The sequence below is a fragment of the Cryptotermes secundus genome, unplaced genomic scaffold (assembly GCF_002891405.2).
Source record: "Cryptotermes secundus unplaced genomic scaffold, Csec_1.0 scaffold171, whole genome shotgun sequence".
Lineage (NCBI taxonomy): Eukaryota > Metazoa > Arthropoda > Insecta > Blattodea > Kalotermitidae > Cryptotermes > Cryptotermes secundus.
The window spans coordinates 2,093,023-2,113,678 of record NW_019726223.1 but is presented as its reverse complement, the minus strand read 5'-3'; the positions used below and the strand labels follow the sequence as shown (position 1 = coordinate 2,113,678).

General features: G+C 39.3%; 1 long non-coding RNA gene across 1 annotated transcript in view; it reads right to left on the bottom strand.

Annotated features, from left to right (window-relative positions):
- Window positions 1-20,656, bottom strand: part of LOC117282265 — a 53,824-nt gene that overhangs the window by 17,223 nt on the left and 15,945 nt on the right. Inside the window, exon 2 of the long non-coding RNA XR_004512964.1 lies at window positions 15,489-15,611. This is a non-coding gene — a long non-coding RNA (uncharacterized LOC117282265). The remainder of the gene's footprint in view (window positions 1-15,488; window positions 15,612-20,656) is intronic.

Below are 20,656 nucleotides of genomic sequence, written 5' to 3'. Positions count from 1 at the left end.
GGCAATGCAATCATGACTTGAAGCTGCCCACTCATCTCCATCTATTGCCGGGGTTAAGAATGGTGGAGCTATACATCCACTCCCCAACACGTCTTCATGGCGTGGTGTTTAATTAATTAAACATATGGGGAATTTTAAGGTTTAGTTTTACCTTCTCCAATGTATGAGTCAAATGAAAAATGCTCCTAAATTTTAAATTCCGAATGATACAGAAAAACGGTTTTCATGACTTATGTTATAAAGTCTCTCCAAAATTTTCGTACAGTGTCTTATTAAAATCATACGAAAATTTCGCCATTAGTTTAATCGGTATCTTAGCTGAGAATCGAACCAGTTACGCCTCGAATACAGATCTACAATGTTATGGCCACAGCTACTTGCTGAAAGTAGGTTTCAATATTTTTGAGTTAGAAAAATGAAAATGGAGAACAGAGAGATAGCGGGAAGTATTTTGGTTATATAATAAACATGACTGGACAAGCGTTGGAACTTGAGACCTGAAATATTTCGTGCTGACATGTGAGAGAACAAAATTATAAAACTTTAAATGGTAGTTTTTTTACGTAGAATTTAGAGCTGTATATCCCTGGACTTTGCAAATTATGACCACAATTCCCCCATCCCTTAAGATAATATCTTACATTTTTTAGTTTCTTTGATGCTGAAATTATTTTTAATCAACGGTTCCATGAAAGACACTTTTTATTTCAGAACACAAGAGACAGGCATACAAGGATCAGGCTGGTGGAAGATTTTTTTCCTGTTACACTTTCGAAGCGTTTCTTTTAACTTCAACTTTATTATGTAACACCCTTCGTACCTCAAAACCCTTCAGGCAAATTTTGTTATAAAGCAGGGAATTTTAACACAAGGAGTTAATATAATTTTTGTCCCTTCTTTACAGCTTTTTGTGTACCTGTTACATATTTTATAATCATCCTTGTGAGAGAGCATTAAAACTCTTCAGTGGTAGGTTGTGTCATTAATTTTTATGTAGTGGAAACTCGTGAAAATTTAATTTTAACATCAGAGACACGACGAGCTAATACAGACTACAAAATCATTTTTTATTGCTTTTGGTTAGAAGATTATAACTTTACTGCTACGTGTCCTTTAGCTATATGTATAGATGTGTTGTCTATAGTTTAACAAATAAATTTACATGACGGTTTAATTGTTTAACTTTACACATTACTAGTAATTCCATGGAATTTGATGAGATGTTTTTCTCCTGCTCTACATCAAGAATTTTTGTTTCAGAGTTGGCGTGTGCAATTTTATGTGCGCGTGTAGGGATTGAGTTGGTCCGACAGTAAAGAGACTTGCTGTGCTCTAGACGATCGGGAATCGATTCCACGCAGTGACAGGGGTATATATTTGGGTCATAAAATCCATTCAAACTCAGGGCGGACCTAGACTGCTGCCTAATGAGAATTTTTTTCTGGTAAAAAACTGCCGGATTATGAAAGCTGGTAAATCACCTTTGTCTGATACCAAGATTAAGAATACCTGGATCTGTACTTCCATTCCCCTTTACGGCTTCATTGTCCAGTGATTAGGTATGAGGCAATCTTATCTTCAGTTGTATGATTCTGTAAGAATCAGAAGGTAGTTGCTCCGGGATCAGAAATTTATTGATCAACTCACGGGTCTTACATGTGAATAATGTTATCTTGATATGTGCCCTGTTACTAACAAATGCTGGGGTAGTACAGCATGAAGCGCATTGATGCTTTTCAATCATCCTTGCATCTGATTTCGCTTTCATATCTGTTGGATCAGAACGAGGACCTAAACCATTTTCCGAGTGCATCAAGAAGGTTAGATAGAAAACACTATCTCTATTGTTGATTCTGTTTACCGAGTCTTTGTTTAGCAATGGGTATACACGCGACAACATATGATTTTATTCTTAAGTATATACGTAATTGAACAATAATTTTTCTTTAAAGTATGTTTAAGCTTACTCTTTTGAATTAATCTGAACCAGTATTAATGAGAATACTTAAAGACGTCACAATAAATACTCTAGGATGGATATAAACTGGCCATTATGAATTACTTCTTCTGTTGTAAGCGCCCAGTAAAGAATTGCATACTTTTGCTGTTTTGTTACTTCAATTTTTTTCAGTTGTTTTGCACCTGAAATTGTCATCATATAAGAAAAGACTGACATCAGCTAGCGAAGACCACGTTTGGAAAATATATTTTAGCAAACAGAAATATATACCTATGTCTCCACTAATTTATTTAAAATTATTGGAACAAATTTTTACTTTGAACAATTGCCATTATTCATTCACAGAAAAGATACAACAGTAAAACTAATCGAGTTAGTGATATGTCTCAAGAATTAGAAATTAAGAAACGGTGTACAGATCTGAATGTAACATAACTTCAATACTCGGTGTAACTATCTTACTTTTGCCTAACTTGTGTCTGTGTTCCACATCTTAGAACAATAGACGGACGGAATCAAGAGGAAGACATTTCAAACAAACACAAGTTACCACAGAGAGAGAAATATTCGTGTAGGAACTAGTCGCAAAGTAATTCCGTCTCGCAGCTTCTCTTCCCAATCTCGTTTTAAATTGCACCTACCCTTGCTTACAACAACCCCCAGATTTGTGTGCTTCTATTTGAATGCCATCTGCAAGGAGCCCTTGAGATGTGTATAGATGTCACAAGAAATGCCTTCAGCCTTTGAAACATCTTACTTCAATTGTCCATACATTTCTGAGTCAACGTCTGCAATTCCATAGAATATAATTATGTGGCACAATCTAGAGCAGGGATGTGCAAAATATGGCCCACAAGAAGAATTAAATCGTATCCTGGTTTCCACTCATATGGCTTTTCATTAATTTTTATTGACTCGCATATCATGCAAGCAAAATTATTTTAAGCGAAAATTAAACCAAGATTAAAAATTCATTTTTTATCGGAAATGAATTTTACATTTAATTAGTACAAGTAGGTTTATTCACAATCCTATAAATAGATATGAAAAAGTTCCTTGGATTTCAGTTCTGATTTGATTTAATTCTTGGTCTTAGCACCTGGAGAACGCCAATCAGAATGTAAAAATTAGTGACCGAATTAATTATTAGTGACGTATTTTGGTATACGTTTAATTTTTTTTAATATAGGCCTACTAAAAATTTTTTTTAATATAGGCCTACCAGATGAGGGAAGGTGTACTAGTGAAATTAAATCCAGGATTGCCATGGCAAAAGCTGCATTTAGCAAGAAGAAGAATCTTTTTACCAGCAAATTGGACTTAAATTTGAGGAAGAAACTGGTGAAATGCTACATTTGGAGCATAGCTCTGTATGGGGCTGAAGCATGGACACTTAGGGCAGTAGATCAGAAACATCTGGAAAGTTTCGAAATGTGGTGTTGGAGAAGAATGGAGAAGATCAGTTGGACCGATTATGTGAGAAATGAAGAAGTGTTAATTAGAGTCAGTGAGCAGAGGAATATCCTACATGAAATAAGAAAACGGAAGGCTAATTGGATTGGTCATGTTTTACGCAGAAACTGCCTTCTAAAAGAAGCTATCGAAGGAAAGATAGATGGGCGGATAGAAGTGACAAGAAGACGAGGAAGAAGACGTAAGAAGATGCTGGATGACCTTGGGGACAGAAGAGGATACTGTCATTTGAAGGAGAAAGCTCTAGATCGCATTAAGTGGAGGAATTGTTTTGAAAGAGACTGTGGACCTGTCGTCTTGACAGATTAATGATGATGATGATGATGATGATGATGATGACGATGATGATGATGATAGACCTACATGAGCCGCGGTAGCGTAGTTGGTATAGCAATTGGCTACGGGCTGGATGACTGAGGAGTCGGAGTTCGAGTTCTGGTAGAGTCAAGAATTTTCTCTTCTCCAAATCGTCCAGACTGGCTCTGGGGTCCACGTAGCCTCCTATTCAGTGGATATCGAGGGGCTTTTTCCCGGGGCTTGAATCTGACAATTCACCTCCAACTAGTGCCAAGGTCAAGAAAATATGGATCTATACATCCACTCCCCCATATCTTTCATGGCATAGTTTTTAATACATTAAGCACAGCGACAGCTTTACCTTACCTACATAGCTGGTAACTACTCAATTTTCTAACTAAGCCTACAATTTTGTCTCGCTACTTTATCTACCCGGTACTGTTGTCACTTCAAAATAGCCCTACCCGGTCCCCCAAACAAGACTAAATACCGTGCCCTGTTCCAGAAACCTATAGGCCACTATCTCCTGACTACTGTGCGTATGGATGAGTGAAACTAACTTATATTAGTTAGTCATAAATAAATAATTAACTAGAGAACACTACAAATATAAAGACGCCGCAACATGTCCTCTTCAATTAACAATATTAGGGGTATTAAACCGGGAATAGCAGATCACAGTGTTCATAAGGTTTAAGGCATGAACCGTCTTCGCCCGCTAGAACACTGGGATCATGGGCTCGAATCCCACTCGAAACATGAATGTCAGTATGCATTTATTCTGTGTTTGTGTTATTATATGTGTAGGTAGCGGCCTTGCGACGGGCCGATCTCTCGGCCATGGAGTCCTGCTGACTGTGTATAGATTAAGAAAGTGAGAAAACGACGAAGATTCATAAAAGCTTTAGAGCCATAGATTCATAGGTAAAAGTAAAGTAAAGCTATCCTTGTAACAGGCCGTGGAGGCCCATAGGGTTCTGATAAGTTGAGGCTCCCACATTTTCTATACAATCGGCTCACAGATGGCGGTAAGGTTGTCAGAATTAAGCGCCGGCTGTCCTTTGCCTCCAGGAATATTCCTGGTACTCATTTCTATTATAGGCTCAGTCGACCCCAGGGCTATAAGTAGATACATAGGTAGAAATCTGAAATAACATTTTATAAAGTTGCGGCGAAACACAAAATAGCTGTAACATCTAGGCAAAATCGATGACTTTGGTGAAAAGACAGGGGATAGAAAGCCTAGCTTAGAAGGTACGATAATATTAAAGTAGAAATACATCTTCAATTACAGGGATATAAATTGGCTTGTACCGAATTAGTATGCTTTCAAATGGAGTATTTAGCATTGAAACTAAAGACATGTATATCAGCATGGACTTTGCTAACTTCAATAAATATTTACTGCCCGAGAAAGACTCTGTATTATGCAATCAGTTAATTGCACAAGTTACTTGGCTGGTTAGTTCTTCCGTATGTAGTTGGTACGTCGTTAAGTTACTAAGTTGTCCATTACTGTGTTGGTTGTTTTGATAGCTACTTGGTTATTTCATTAAATAGTTCACATAGTTTAGTGACCAGTGTTAGGTATTATATCAGAAGGAACTTCGTGGTTGAAACATGTTACCTAATATTCCTGGGATAGTGAAAATAGGTTGATTATAACGGGCTGGACATATAGATAGAATGGAGGAGGCATAAACTTCGAACAGCACCTAGGTGAGAACTTGTCACTTGGAAGTCTGTGAAGGAGATATGAAATAATATTCTAGTGTATACTTGTAGACCCGTTGCTACGCAAAGACCTCGAAACAAACAACGAGACAAGAGCCGTTGCTAGGCAACGAAGCGAGAAATACGCCTATACAACAATAGAGTTACTGTTGGAAACGTTATTATGCAACCCGTTGCTAGGGAGCTGCAACAGTTAACTACAACAACGGAAACAGGTGTGTTTTCTATGTGGTCCTTGCCGAGGTGTTATCTTGAAAATAGTTGGGGTGATTCAGTTAAATTGTTGAGTTGTCAATTGCCAGTTGAGAATTGAGTCCTGCACGGGAGGATGTGAACATAGGACCTGAGGGCGGAAAGCTGAAGAAACTCCACTGTTAGAAGTCGCTGCTAGGGAACGGCTGTTGAAGACACAGCAGGTTAGAAAAAGCCTAGCTTGTGCTGTGATGATTTAAAAAGTGTGGAGATTTGCGATAGCACTGTAATAACTTGTAGTTCCGGGTGGTGTGCGTAAGTGTTCAATAAAGCCGCTCACCAATATATACCCCGTCTACAGTCACCACTAAATCGTGACAACATTGTGGCCGATCTTAAGAGGAATGCGATGTCTGAGGAACTGTCTGAAGCCTGAGTCCAATGGAAGGGTTTCATGGGTCTACTGGAGTAATACATTTTTTGGTTCTACTACGATTGTTGGCTACTTATATTAGTTATTTGTTTACCTGTTCAATATGTTAGACAGAAAGTTGGTTATTTAGTGACTCGGTTGGTTGGTTACAACAAGAAAGGCGGATTTTCTGCTTCTTCAAATATCGCCTTTGCCTTAGTTTGCTTAGGATTAAACTGCTTATGGTGACTCAGAGACAAACGAATCTCAAAATGCGTAAATGTCTGGACAATCGAGCGCTTACCATTTCCTTCTCTTACCGTGAAATCCCCTTTTTAAAAAGTTTTTTATGGTGCTTTGGTCAAAGTAAATGTAATATAAAGTTGACTTTATATATTCCTGTCCTCTGGTTTACAGCTTTCTCCCGCTGGGAGCGCTGCCTGCATACGATATTCATCCCTTCCCTCTTCCTCGCCCTACGGCTTAGAAATGGGATGCGATAAGACCGGACAGGCTCTTGGGACAGGAGTGGCTTCAGTACATTGTCACAATCTTAAGCGACTTCAGTTCCATCGGTTCCTTCTAATGTAGTCTCGAAAACTAATTTCCGTTTTAATATCATCCTCCTATCTATGTTTATAGTTCCACCAGGATTTTATACCTTACTCCGCCTTTGTGTGACCTAACACTCCCCAGTTCGGCGCGGAAGAATTTAACTATGTTGTCAAATCACTACGTATTTGAGTCTCACATGGCAACATGTGTGGTAGAAAACTCAGGCAATCAAGAGGCCATAGCACAGCCTCAGGACAACTCACATGTAGAACGTACAAATCCCAACACACATCTGGTCAACATGTGACTGTCGGCCAATGCTGTTTCTATTCGGACAGCGTTGAGCTCTGGCTCGAGGGATCACAGCATATGTGGAGCCTCAACGTCTCACAACCTTATGGGCCTTCACGGCCTGTTACAGGGATAGCTGTAACTTTTTCTTTTACCTTTTTGTGTTTGATGGCTAGAATAAGCGACAGAAGTGTAAATATATTTTTATTTTACAATTGTTTTCCAAGTGACGTAGCACCTTCCGTCCCGCGATTGAACAAGTGACCATACACATCTTACATCACTGAATTCATATCGTACGAAAATACGTAACATTGTCCATTACTTTCTTGTTTTTTCTGATAAACCAAGAAGCATATATGCGAGACAAGACAATTCAGTCAATAAAATAACTGTCTTAAGGGCCTGATTTCCTGAAAAGACAAGATTCTTTTCTGTCGAGTCCACGCAGTTCTGGGACACCCAACCTCCTGTGGAGTGCTATCGACATTTCTTACGCCGGAGATATTGCTGCTGAGACCGACAATTCAGCTGCGTCTACTTCCGCGGTCTAGACTGCATGGATATTTACCTCTGAGCCCCCTGTATCTGTTTAAGACACAGTAGCGCCTTTATAAACATGTCTGGCATGCGGCTTGTTATTTCATTAGCAAAACGTTAAAAGTTTCCTTGTTCTTCTTGCGTCGTTAACGTAAAGTTGCCGTAAAAACATCCGCGTTGGTATTTTTTTTACAGAACGGCATGCATACACGGCCATGTCACCCCCAGGGCCCGAAGTCTTCTTCTGATGCTTTTAACAAGAACACGCAAACACACCCTCATTCCTCCACCCTCCTATCATTAACAGAAAAACCTTTCTCGCTATTACTTCATCCCTTATTCGTCAGTTTATGTAACTGAAGGCGGAGCTTAGATCTTGACAAGTCAAAGAACGAGAAGAAAGGGGGAGGCTATGCGGAAAAGAGCAAGCAAAAGTTAAAGAAGATCGAAACGGTAAAAGGAACATAGAGAATAAAGATGAAGAAGAGGAGGAACGGCAGAAAATTTAATTGCCTGTTTGGTCGTTTATTATCTAAGAAGACGACGACGCTCGGCGTTTCTCGTTTGTTTTCTGTTCCCTTCAACTGCCACCCCCTCCACCCATCTCCTTCTTCAACCCCTACCATTTCTCTTTTGAATAATGGTGAAACTTTATATTATGTTCCTGTGTGCGCTGCAGAAATATTGCCAATGCAAGATCGGCACATGCGCAAGAGACTTATTTTGGTTACTCACATATTCTAGCGTAATGTCATGAAGTTCTGTGGTAAAAGAAACATTTTAAACCCTTCCAGGGGAATTGAATGCCGTACGTCCGGTTTGATCACCACTGTTTTTATGCTTTGCCTTACGTAAGAACCCTCCTTCTAAAGTATAAATGAATGACTGATAGAATAGTTTGACGGCTGACTCTCTGAATGAATTAACGAATGGCTAACTGAATGATTAGTGACTGATTAAATCAATTAATAAGTCCGTAATATACTAGATAATTTATTCCAGAAATAACAAGGAACTTGATTAAGAAAGCAGGTAAATTTTTTCCTGATATATTGGGTTTCTGGACTTTATCCATCGTCCTGGTTTTTAAGATAACAAATAAAAACACGACGTTTCGGAAACTGGATCTGTTTCCGTCCTCAGGTGAAGGAAAAGGAAAACACCTATTCTGTTGGGTCCGTTAGAAAAGCTAGCCTCAATCACTGGACGATTGATCAATCGTCAATAGCTCTTTCTAACGGACCCAACAGAATAGGTGTTTCCCTTTTCCTTCACCTGAGGACGGAAACAGATCCAGTTTCCGAAACGTCGTGTTTTTATTTGTTATCTTAAAAACCAGGACGATGGATAAAGTCCAGAAACCCAATATATCAGTGTGTTATACACCATCGTCAGAATCCTATAGTAAATTTTTTCCTGTATTTCACAATCAAGAAGGTAGCTGTTAATATATTGAATAAGCAGCTGCGGACATCCGACAAAGGGTGATCCCCTAGTTTTGGGGTTGGGCGTGGGGCTGAAAATTCTTTACCATAAAAAATAAGCTTGTTACGAAATGTCAGAAAGGTCCTCGGACTTGGACGAATTCTTTGGATAAGCGACTTAAGGCAAGAAAATAGACATGTAATTTGGTACGTGGACTGTAAGAATGCTGTATAGGGCAGGTTAGCTCATGACATTTGCGAAATAAATATCACAATATATGTTAGGTTTATTGGGAGTACATGATATCGGGTGAGAGAGAGGTGGTACCGAACCAGCAGCCGAAATATGCATTTATCTAAGGAAAGGAGAGTGGGAATCATGAATTAGGTACAGGCTTTTGTACATAAGAGAATATGGGCTGGACGACCAAGGAATCGGATTTCGAGTCTCAGTGAGGCTAAGATTTTTCACTTCTCCATGTGGTCCAGATCGGCTCTGAGACCCACCCAGCCTCCTATCCAATGGGTAACGGGGGTAAAGCGGCCGGGGTGTGAAGCTGAACACTCATCTCCAACTAATGCCAAGGTCAAGAAAACGTTCTATACATCCACTCCTCAATACGTCTTCATGGCGTAGTGATTAATCAGTCAAACACAAGGAAAACTTTACCATTACACAAGAGAATCATATCAGTAGTTAGGAGGGTAGAGTTTGTTAGTGATGGGTTCTCTCACATAACACTAAGAGGCCGGTAGTTTGATAACAAAGTTTTAATATTCATACCCCAATAGAGGACACAATTGATATGAATGTATTCAATAAATTCGCTAAATACCATATGAAATTTCTGTTAGGAGATTTCAATGCCAGAATAGGCGAGGAAGACATTGTCAGACCAATAACTGGGAATGAGAGTTTACACGAAATTATTATTTATAATGGAGCTAGAGTAATAAACTTTGCCACATCCAAAAACCTGACTGTCAAAAGTACGTGTACAATGTTCCCACATCATAACTTCAAAAAGTTTACTTGGACATCTCCTGATTGAAAGACGTACAATCAAACTGACCATATTTTGAAGTATAGGAGGCCGTATTCAAGTATACTTGAATTTTATTATAGAAATATTAGGGAGAGACTGACAGTGAGCAAATAAACTGAATACAGAATTCATATGGAGAAGTTCAATCTGAAGAAAATAAACGAAGTAGAGGGTAAATCATCGAGTTGAAATCTCAAATAGGTTGGCAGCCCTGGAAAATTTAGATGTTGAGGTGGAGCCCTAGAAACTATTAGAAAGAATGTCAAAATTTCAGCCAAAGAGGGTCTAATTTATTTTGAGTCGAAGTAGCATAAGCCAAGGTTCTAAGAGAGGTGCTCAGAATTATTACATAAAAGGGAACAAGAAAAACTGCTGTTGTTACAGGAACTAAGTGAAATAATTAGGGATAATCAGAATAATATAAGACGTGAAACCAGCAGGCATTTCAGGAAAATGATAAGGGAATATCTGAAAGACAAAATTGATGAGCTTGCAACGAACAGTAAGAACAGTAAGAACAAGAACATTAGGGACCTGTATAGAGGAATAAATGGCTTCAAGAGGGGTTATAAACCTAGAAGTAACTTGGTGAAGGATGAGAATGGTGATCTGCTTGCAGATTCTCACATTTTTAATAGGGAAGGACCACTTCTCTCAGTTATTGAATGTACAAAGGGTCAGTGATGTTAGACAGACAGAAATCCATACAGCTGTGCCGTTAGTAACTGATCATAGACTTCTGATGTTGAAATTGTTACTCCAAATTTGAAAAGTTAAAATTCGTCAGGTAGCGATAAAATTCCACAGAACTGTTTCAAGCAGGAGGTAAAATATTACGGTCAGAGATCCATAAGCTCATTAATTCTATTTGCAATAGAAAAGAATTGGCTGACTAGTGGAAGGAGTCTATTTTTGTACCAGTTCAGAAGAAGGGCGATAAAATTGACTGTAGTAATTATCGTGGGATATCGTTGTTATCAACTTCATTCAAAATTTTATTCAATACTCTTGTCTCAATTAAGTTCATATAGAGATGAAATTATTGGGGATCATCAGTGTGGGTTTCGACGTAACAGATCAGCTACAGATCAGATATTTTGCATTCGTCAGATACTGGAGAAAAAATGGGAGTACAATGAGACAGTACATCAGCTATTCGTAGACTTCAAGAAAGCTTTCTGATAAATTTCCTATCCAGAATGGTCTATGAGAAGGAGATGCTTTATCTCCACTCCTTTTCAACTTTGCTTTAGAATATGCCATTAGGAAGGTCCAACAAAACTAGATGGGACTGAAATTAAACAGGACACATCAGCTGTTGGTCTGTGTTGGTGATGTGAATCTACTGGGTGATAATATAGATACCATAAAGAAAAACACACAAATTTTAATTGACGCAAGTAAAGAGTTTGGTCTAGGAGTAAACACTGAGAAAACTAGGTATATGTTGCTGTCTCTTCACCACAATCCCGGGAAAAATCAATACATAACGACAGGAAACAGATGTTTTGAAAATATGGCACAGTTCAAGTATTATGGAACGACAGTAGCAGATAAAAATTTAATTCAGGAGTAAATTGAAAAGTGACTGAATTCGGGCAATTCAATCCGGAACCTTTTGTCTTCTCGCCTGCTGCCTAAAAATTCATGATATACAGAACTATAATTTTGCCTGTGGTTGTGTATGGGTGTAAAACTTGGTCCCTGACATTAAGGGAGGAACTTAGACTGAGAGTGTTTGAGACCAAGATAGCGAGAAGAATATCTGGACAGAAGAGGACGAAATGACGGGAGGATAGAAAAAGTTGCATAATGATGAGCTTCATTACTTGTACTCTTCTCCAAGTATAATTAGAATGGTGATATCAAGAAGGATGAGATGGGCAGGGCATGTAGCACGAATAGAGGACAACAGGAATACGTATAGGATATTTGTGTTAAAGTCAGAAGGAAAGAGCCCACTAGGAAGACCAAGACGTAGGTAAGTGGATAGTAATAAAATGGATCTTAGTGAGATATAATACCGTGGAATGGACTGGATTGATCTGGCTCAGGTTATGAACCAGTAGAGGGCTCCTATGAATACAGTGACGAACCTGCAGGTTCTATGGAATGTTGGGAAATTCTTGAGTAGCTCCAAAACTGGCAGCTTCTCAAGAAATGCTCAGCTACATAAAGTTAATTATTTCACATTCAAACCACGGGGTCTTGAACGGTGGAGTTGTGGATAGCTCCACATATTCGTACACTAGGTAGACAACTGGATGAAGCTTAGCAGTCATTTTCACGGAGTAGATACAAACTCACATTCTCACAACATTTATTTTTCTCGGATCTGCGTTGTACCTTCTAATAACGAGCCTCTTTCACCCTAATTCTCCAAGAATTTCATACATGTTTTTATTTCTTCATGCATGCCAAATACTGAACATATATCTTAGTATATTTAGTTAAACTTTAGTACAAATATTAGTTGAAGAAGAGAAACATAACTGCGTACATTAAGCTCGCTTCTCCATTTCTCTTTTTACAGAGTTATCGACTTTGCATAGAAGGCATGAAAGCAATGCAAAGTGGGGAGTTCGTGACCAGCACCCCGCTTGTTGCATCTAATTGCGAATTAAATTTTGTACTGTGAATCTGCTTTGAATTTTGTCTGGTGAGTTTTACTTTGGTTCTTATTTACCCAATATGATCTCTAATTTACCCGGCGCCAAAGTTGCATTTATCGAAGATCTCTAAAGAAGGAATTTTATTGTCTAAAGATTTAGTATTTACCATAAAGTATTTAGCTTATTATAATCTACAACTTATATATTAGACTTTTTCAAATATAGAAAAATTTAATATTGATAAAAATACAGAGTAATTCTAAATTATTGTCGGGGTTTTCGTAGCTTATAATTTTCAAACCGGGAAGATGAAAATAAAACTGCTTACAGAATATGAAAATGTAATTCAAAAGTTTCATTAATGGAATAAAATATACAGAATTCTAAAAATTTCATACGCAGTCTTACATTTTTTTTCTTGTTTGAAAATTATAGGCCACAGAAACCCCGACAATAATTTAGAATCATATCGTATGTTCTGGCGTTTATCAGCGTAATAACGTATCTGTAGGCTGTTGTTATTTATTAAACTGTAAATTAATATCCCCAATAAGTGAGCATAAAAGTCAATGAAGTGTGCAATATTACAAAGAAAGCATATGAAAATAATCTTACTCTGAACTGGAGTACATTTTAGGGTTTGAAAACTATATGACACTTTTGCTCGAATGAGTTTCTGCTGAGCTGTTTCCACCGGTTCTGCAGCGCTGGGCAAAATAATAACACTAATATTAATTGATGCTCCGTCATATTATGATCTTAAACTTTGCCATGGCTACGGCCTGCCGCGAGATTTCATATTACACTTCAGCTAGGTGTGTGCCTGTGTACGTTCTGGCACCATAAAGTTTCTCAACTGCAGGGCTCGGGTTATTTATGAGCTTTTATAATTGGTCATTTAACGATGATTTATGGCAGGAAGTTCGTTAGTGTGACGTCTGATTGTGATTAGTCTTAGAAGGAAGTTTTCTTTCTCCCTAATTTAAGCTAATTAGTTCTCTGCTTGGTCTCAGACTCCGCCCGGTACTTATAATTAATAGGGTTCAGTAATAAAAAACTTAGGCCTACTATGGGGCTGTATTTAGGTCTGGATCTGTAGTCTAGTGGCCAGAGTGCCTGCCTACAGATCCAGAGGTCCCGGGTTCCATTCCCTGAGCTACCAGATTTTCTGAGATATAGTGGGTCTGGAACGGGGTCCACTCAGTCCTGTGAGGATAACTGAGGAGCTATTTCAAGCATATAGTGACTCCGGTCCAGAAAACCGAGATTAACGACTTGGGGATTCGTTGCACTGACCACGCGACACTCTGTATCCGAAGAAATTGTCATTAACTTCGCCGACAAGCGGCTGTAGCTCGGTCGGTATACTTCACTTGCTAACTACAGGCCACGGAGTTTGTTTTTTTGTATAGGTTCAAGCTTCTCTTCCGATAAAATATCTGGGACGATGTGAAAAATTTTTCGGCATAATTTTCCTGCAACAAGAATTTGCACCATGAACACGACCTTGCCCTCTTGTGCGGCTCTAAAAGTAGAAATGCGTTTTGAAGCCCCGCTCGGAGCAGGAGTGATTCTCTATTTTTTTTGTGTGAAGTGTTTGTTTTCTGACGTAAAACCGATGGGATGGTCCGACCCCCGTCCAAGTTGTTTCATTGAACGTCTGACGTATTCATTTGTTTCAGAATTAAATCTTAGTCGGACCAGACCATTCATAAGAGCTCAAGATAATAGGAATGATTCTGTGATGAAAGGACATTTTTAATTTAGTTTTATATAATAGCATACAGATGGGTATAATAGTCATTTGGGTAGAAGGAAATGCCTACTAACTTCAGAAATCTTGTTTCGATTCCCTGAAGGGTCAAGAGGTCCTCTTCTTCTCCTTAGCTCTAGGCCAGCTCTGGAGCCCACATAATGGGTGGTGAGGAATTTTTCTCGAGGGCTTAGGAGCCTGGGAGTGACTGACTTTCATCCAGTAACGAGGTGTGAAATTCTTGGAGCTATACCTCCATATTCCCATATGATATTATGTCTTGTGCTTAATTAAGTACAGGGAATATCCTACCTTTATTCCTTAATAATAGCTAAATAGCTATCACATATTTAAATTACAGCGTTTAGCGACTTCCCTGGTACTCATTTCTGTTAGAGGCTGAGTCGATCCCAGGGCCATAGTGCGGCTGGAAGGACTAATTGAGTTGATGAATCCAATGACCTCATCCGGATTCGAAGCTGCGACCTTCCGCCTTGTAGTATAGTATCTCAATCAACTGCGCTAACGCGTGCCTCATATATCTCGCTTCCTTTCGATATTATAAATTATCTGGAGATGAAACGATGTAATTTTATACGTAAATAACGTAACAATCTACAGATACCGCTCTGTTACATTACAATCTTGTAATTCGCGACAAAACTTATCCAGAATGAAGAAATTGTACTTATATTCTGAAGGTTTCATAGAAGTGGATTACTGAACTAACATCGGGACAAAGTATAGTGTCTGGTAGAAATTTAGTGAAGTTTCGGAAGAGTTTTGTGTCTCCGTCTTCAGGGTAGAAACGTAAGCCGAGCAAATACGTAGACAATGATCAGAAAGCAATAAAATTACTGGGTTTTCTATTCGATTCTGAACCTGCAGGCAGTACGCTTCTCCGGTAAACATCTACCAGACTAAATGGCTTCACATTCCAGGAGGTAGCGCATTTCGTATTCATCGATACGAACACATCAGATCCCTGCTTCAGGTTTGGCTGTTTATCTATGATCTTTTGTGTTCTCCTGTATAGTTATGCCGATTGTACATACAAGAAATTCTGTAAAATAACCAAGAGATTGAACGAAATAAATAAACTTCTAGAACGTTAATTTAAATGGTAGGCTAGGATTTGCTACGAACGTTAGGAAAATGGGACAATTAAACAGCTCGGTACGAGTTCAGGTCGCGTATACCTGTTGCACGAGGGGCTCTGTCTATGGCGGCCAAGAAGACGCTACCGCGACGTCAGGCGGGTAAGATAACGGCCACGTGTATTGGCGTCTCCCGCCAGAACTTGGCGACCATACTCGGAGAATCTGGAACAAACGGAGTTGCTAAATTATACACTGATATCTTGCGTAACTGAGATGAAAGGTAAATTGTATCATGAACTCACAGGACGGACATTTAGCTATAAGGAGTTCAATCTCCTGGCCCTAGAAATGGAGTTGTGAGAATGCATTTGAATAACATATTTTCTGGCTGTAATTTCCTTATTTCATATAACGTGACTTATTTGTTTATTTAACGACACCGTTAATACGTTAGACTATTGGCGTTTGAGCGGTGAATGATGAGATTACTAGTGAATAATGCATTGTAAAATATGTGGAAGGAACCACAGTGGTCTAATTATAGGTACCATTTCGACGTTTCCTTCGAGGGAGTGAATAAAATCGCGAGAACCCCCCGTATTTTTTTATTGCTAGTGGGGTGAGTCTAAATCCCTTACACTGCGGCCACTTCTGGCTTATTGTACCAGCCCTAGATGATAGGTGAGGGTGATTGTGGAGCAATTGGTGGAATGAAGATTGGCAGGGGAAAACGAAGTACTCGGAGAAGACCTGCCCCAGCGCCACTTTGTCCACCACAAATCCAACTTGACCAGACCTGGGATCGAACCCGGGCCGCCGCGGTGAGAAACCAGTGACTAACCGCTTGAGCTATGGCGCGCCTTTGAATGCATAAAGGATATACGGCTCTAAAAGTCATTCTTACTCGGGAAGGCCAGAGAGCCGAATCCATGTTAATTAGAGAAAACATTGCAGATTATATGCGTAATTTATAGTTTAGGTTGCTTTATTTTTATTCTTTGCACTATGTCTTGTTGTCGAAAAAAGGATTAAGGTGGCCGTCTATGAAGAAATGTGTTAATGAAGTTAATGAATTAAATAAAATTATCCCCGATTATTTATCCCATTTTTCTTCATATGACACGAATATTATAATCACGTTACACAAAATCAAATTTATATGTGAAACCTCAGCCGGTCTTGATTTATGTTACAACATTTTTACTTGTTAATACTACATTCTAGGAGCAGGGATAGCTCAGTCGGTATAGCGACTGGCTACGGGCTTGGCGAGTTCGAGTTCGGAGTTCGAATCCTGGTAAGCTCAAGAATTTTCACTTCTCCATGTCTTCCAGACCGGCGCTGGAGTCCACGCAACCTCCTATCCATGGGTACCTCTTTCCCTCACCCGGCGGTAAAGTGGCCGGAGCGTGAAACTGACCACTCACTTCCAACTAGTTATACATCAACTATACATCCACTTCACCATACGCCTTCATGGCGTAGTTCTTAGTTAGCTAAGCACAAGGACAACTTTACGTTAATACTCTATTTTATGATATAACGTATCTTCATTGTGAAAACTGGATCCATTTCAATTTTCAATTCAATGATTATCTATTTTATTTACGAATCTTTACGATCGAATTATATAGTGGTAAAGAAAAACCAAAGCGAAATAAATATTAATGCTGCTATTTTTTTATTTAATTTTATTAAAGTTATAAAGACATCTCTGTAGATGGCTACTTTGTACCTCAGTTAATGATAACTTTTACGAGGGGTGATAATATTTATGTAAGCAGATTACAGGGCCATTACATTTTTTAAATTCAATTATAAATATTTCTTTTCTGCTCCTTCCTCTCTGTCTTTGTATTAAACACACAACAATAGAATTATTTGTCTTCTTCATCTTTGTTTCCTACCGTTTCCTGTACTTGCCTACTTCTCTCCATGTTCCGACTACTTCTAGTTCTTCTTTGTCATCATTTTCTCTTCCTTTACGATTAGTGGAAAGTTTAATTTTTTCTTCTCTGTTTTCCTCTTCTTCATCCTCTGCGTCCTGTTCTGGTTTCATTCCTTCAAGTTCTTCGTTCAGTTATCTCGCTGGTTGCATATTTTTTTAAAGTTCTTATTATGATGAGTGGAGTGGAAGATGTAAGCATCACAAAGCTTCTGCAATCATATTACTAGAACTAAACTGAACTCCGTGGCTTTTAGTTCGCAAGCGAACTATACCGACCGAGCGACCGCCGCTTATCAGCGAAGTTAGTGCCAACTTTTGGGGATAGAGGGTGTCGCGTGGTCAGCGAAACGGATTCCCACGGCCGCTAATCTCGTTTTCTAGACCAGGAATGTCTGTCTACTACTATGCAGAAAAGTTCGAAAAGTTGTATTCCAAAAGAGACTCGAATCCAAATTTCCAACACTCGAGCTAATGGCTATCGGTAGAAATGAGCCTAGTAATTTGAAAACAAAGCGTAAGGAATACTGGTGCATCTACTGAAGTTGATGGAACTGGGAGGAAGCAAGAAACTCGACGAATTTGTACCCGGAACAAATTGATTAATGATGGAGGCTTAACAGTAACCAAATCTCTCTTTGTTTTGCAAATATATCTCGTACCTTGACACTTTGCCAAATGTGGTGTGATATGATTTTTGCGAAGTACGTGTAAAACATTGCGAATCTTCGCATTAGAGACACTGCATTGTCATGGTGCAAAGTCTGATCTAAATTTGCACAAAATATCAAATGATGTGAGAAGTTTACTGATAAGGAACACGTCGAGTGGGATAAAACAACAACTACAGAATAGAATTGGTTATATCTCTGCAGGAATCTCAGAAGTAACGGTGCCCCCAGCAGGCAAGCTCTCTACTGAATGGACTCTCTGAACATAAGAAGAATATTTATCTCTGTGTGCATCCTTTCACTAAATAAGCTATCATTTTGCTAGACGTAGAGCTTCACCTTGCCTAAGAATCACTGTATGGAGAAGTACAGGGAGCCTGAAAGTTAAAGCACTCTCTATTTCCCGAGCAGATGGAACGGAAGTGGGGTACTCGGGTGGCGTGGTTGGTTTAGGCACTATTCTACAAGCCGGAAGGTCCCGGGTTCCAGTCCCGATGAGGTGGATTTGGTCAATTTACCTAATCCTTTCAGCCCTGAGGTATACTCGGCCTCTAACAGAAATGAGTCCCAGGAATCTTCCTGGGGGGTAAAAGGCAACCGGCGCGAAAGTCTGACAACCTTACAGCCATCTGTGAGCCGATTGTCTAGATAATGTGGGACCCTCAACTTCTCTCAACCCTATGGGCCTTCACGGCCTGTTACATGGTAGTTTTACCAAAGAATGAACGTAAGTGGCGAGCTTCACGCTTTGGTGTCTTTACCTCAGTAGGCCTACCGATAGCATAGGAAGTTCGGTGGGTAACAAGATTGAACGTGATGTGATGGCAATATTTATGTTGTTACTGGAATCGAACTTCGATCATCCTATCTCTAATCGGTTACTTTACTGAGATGTTCATATTTAATCTTGTTCACTTACCGATATTTTCTACGGCCGAGTTTGTAGGAGATCTGATGGTGATTAGCGAATTCGATAGGACGTGTAAGGAACTAGTAGCGTCATAATTTCATGTGCTATTGCACAGTTTCCTTCAAGGACTCGGTTAGTGACTCAGGTATTACAGAAATTCAGATAAGTGTTCTACTCGTAATTGTAAGGCGTCAGATGCACGCGTACATGAAAGATTTCCTGTAATTCTTCAGCAGTCTTAGATGGCGAAAAATTTATTTTCCTTTGCTGAAACCATTGGCTCATTACATTGTACAAAATTTCGGCCTATAAATCCCTTTGTTCCTATATTAATTTTAATATTATATTTCATCTTACATCTATGTCTATGTCTCCTACATGGTCTCTTTCCTCATTTCCCCATACGTACTTCTCATCCTATCGATAATGTCACCCTTGACCCAATAAATAATAATGCTTGAAGAGTAGACCGGAAAAGGTAAAAAGTGAAGCTATCTCTGTAGTAGACAGTGGAGGCCCATAGGTTTGTGAGACCTCGAGGCTTCCACATTTTCTCTAGAAAACCGGCCCACAGTGGAGGTGAATTTGTTAGCCTTATGCGCTGGTCGCTCTTTAGCCCCCAGGAAGATTCCTGGTATTCATTTCTTCTAGAGGCTGAATCGGCCTTAGGGACAAAATGCAGTTGAAAAGTTTGGGTCAGTTGAAAAATTCGGTGACCTCATTCGGAATCGAACCAGCGATCATCCGGCTTTTAGCATAGTGCCTCAATTAGCTACACCACCCCATGTCTCCTGAAGGGTAGACCGTAAAATTATGAAGTTTTATTTGCAACACCTTCGGATTATTGTTGCTTGCTCTCTCTGGAGCCCTAGTTCCAGTCTCCCCACAGTGCTTTCCCAAACGCCCTCAGTCTAGGTTTCAATGTTCTCCCCTTAGAATGAGAGATAAAGTTTCACATCCACATAAAACAACAGGCATAATTTTGGAATTTAGGATTTCAGCTTAATGCAGGAAGAAAGAAGATTCTTAATAAAGTAGTAGCGAGATTTCCCGAAATTAATCCATTTGTAATCTCAACATGAATATTATTTATATCTGCTACCTTCCACAATTTATTCTGTGAAGTACAGCTCGTAAAGAGTGAAACATTTCTGCCCTTTATGAGCAAACCTGGATATGTGTTATTCTGGCTCACATGTATTTGTAAACCTGTTACAGCCAGACAACTTAAAGCGACACTTTTACGAACCGACTTTAAAACGTTTTAACACCTAGTGGCTAAACCATTAATTTTTAAAAGCTGCGTGGAAATACTAGAAAATTCTTTCACCCACATACTAGTGAGATAGGTTAGTGTATTTAGGACTGATAAACGGGGTGAGATGAAACACACCGGGGGCGGTTGTGGTATGAGGAGGTGGCAGGGAGGGTGTGAAGTGGTGAACGGATGGCGTACACGTTGAACACAGGATACCAGGCTCGTCACATTAGGCTTACATACTCCACAGTTATCCAGGTAGAAACACGCTATAGGCTCATTCGTGTTTTGCTCTGTTGGTCAGAGGCAGTCCCTGATTCTCTAGCGGTTTCGGGCTCTATTTAATTTTAATTTATATTTGAACTGACGTGAGGGCGTCATGCCTGTATGGCGTGACAATTAATTTCATTGAAGAGAATGTAAAACTTACTTATTTACTTACTTACGGAGCTGAGCCCTTTTTGAGGAGAAGCGAAATCTGCA